The sequence below is a fragment of the Oncorhynchus gorbuscha genome, linkage group LG03, assembly GCF_021184085.1.
Source record: "Oncorhynchus gorbuscha isolate QuinsamMale2020 ecotype Even-year linkage group LG03, OgorEven_v1.0, whole genome shotgun sequence".
NCBI lineage: Eukaryota > Metazoa > Chordata > Actinopteri > Salmoniformes > Salmonidae > Oncorhynchus > Oncorhynchus gorbuscha.
The window spans coordinates 67,089,315-67,090,922 of NC_060175.1; the positions used below are offsets into that span (position 1 = coordinate 67,089,315).

A 1,608-nucleotide genomic window follows, 5' to 3' on the forward strand; every position below is an offset into this window, starting at 1 on the left:
CCTCCAACCCTACGGGACCATTCAGAAGACGTCACGACAAGGCTATACCTACTTTATTCTATGTATAAAAATGAATGTAACCTCTGTATAAGTTCTCTTTTTCACCTGACCCCTCATCGGGTTATATGAACTAGATCCGTGCACGATGTAGAACAAGATATCTTTGACCAATAAACGGCCTTTTTGATACACCTGATTCCACTCTGTCCAGCGTCGTTGATCTGCATTCCCTCTCCAGTATGAAACACTAACAAAACTACTTCGGGCAAATATAAAACAGTGAGCTCGAGAGAATTCGGTCTGGTAGTAACCAGGCTATTACTGATGAACTCCGGTGGATCCTCGATCGAGGGAACTCCCGCTTCATACCTGAACTGAAGACCTGCTGGAGGACCAGACACAGATTTATGGAGTGCTCAAAAAGGTGTTGAATCCACCGCTGCTGGACAAAGGTAATTACTGGCTCTGTTGACAATGGAGAATCCCATGAACAGATTGATTTTTTTTTATAACTGGCTGCAGTAAATCAAATGAGTCTATTTTCGCTTTTTTAACAGTGAAGCACTCAATTGCCGTGATGAAGGTTTTACCAGACATGTTCCCATCACCTGTGGCTTTACCAAAGAAGTTAGGACACGCAAGTGAGGCTATGCTTCACATCCTCGAGGTAAGAAATGTGTGCATGTATTAGAATTTTCATTACTTAACCATAACATACGAAGAGTGTGAATTTGTTTTTGTGTCAGTCTGCAGAACACCTTTCTTCACGCGAGACCACTCTTCAGCCCTGTCGTGATTGTCTGCGAAACCAACTTCGTACTGGCCATTGGAACCAAGCCTGTGGTGACCTTCCCAAAAGAGAACATCTATGCCAGCGTGACGTATCTCAAAGTGTGTTATTACGCCTTTCACCTCACACACACATACATATATTTTTTTTATCTGTAATTTTAAGTGCATTGTGACACTCCTCTCTGTGCTGCAGACAGAAGTCCTCTCAGGCGTCATTCACGACCGGGACAGGACTTCTTCATAGAAAAAGGCTATGGCCGAGTGGAAAAAGTTCATTACTGACTCGGGTTGTACAGTACAATTTTGACATTTCCGGTCCCGATAACAGAGCCTTGTGTATTGGCCCATCCGAGAACCGATCCGATAACCTTTAATAAGTAGGCAGGGTGTTTGTTGTTTATTGTAAGAAGGTTTAAAACACTGTTATGTTTGTTATCTCCCCATTGGTCTTACATTTTCACCTTGACCACCAATGGCCTTTGTTGTGGTTTATGCATCCTTTGTTCTGCCAGTATCAGCCTCTGGATATACTGAGTCCTCAATAAAGACGTGAAAATAAATCAGATTCATTCTTTCTTTAAGCAAGCCAATCTCATTTCTAGTAGTAGTACATTTATCTTAGTCAGGATTACTTATTTTAAGCACAATATGCTATTGTTCTGTAAAGTCCTGGACATATTGCCTAATTTTAAGACGATTTTGCAATTCTAAATTTCAGCACATTTTCCTACATACTGAGAAAATGATTCTGAAATATTTTCTTTGTATCCAGACAAATGCACTTGTTTTTAGTGTAGCTGTACTGGTTTTAAGATA

At 40.8% G+C, this 1,608-nt stretch overlaps 1 long non-coding RNA gene across 1 annotated transcript; it reads left to right on the forward strand.

Annotated features, from left to right (window-relative positions):
• On the forward strand, positions 1–1,333 carry LOC124021457. Its single transcript, XR_006836244.1, has 4 exons — positions 1–452; positions 558–667; positions 747–891; positions 986–1,333. It is a non-coding gene; the product is annotated as an uncharacterized LOC124021457 (long non-coding RNA).
• Positions 1,334–1,608: the final 275 nt, after the last annotated feature.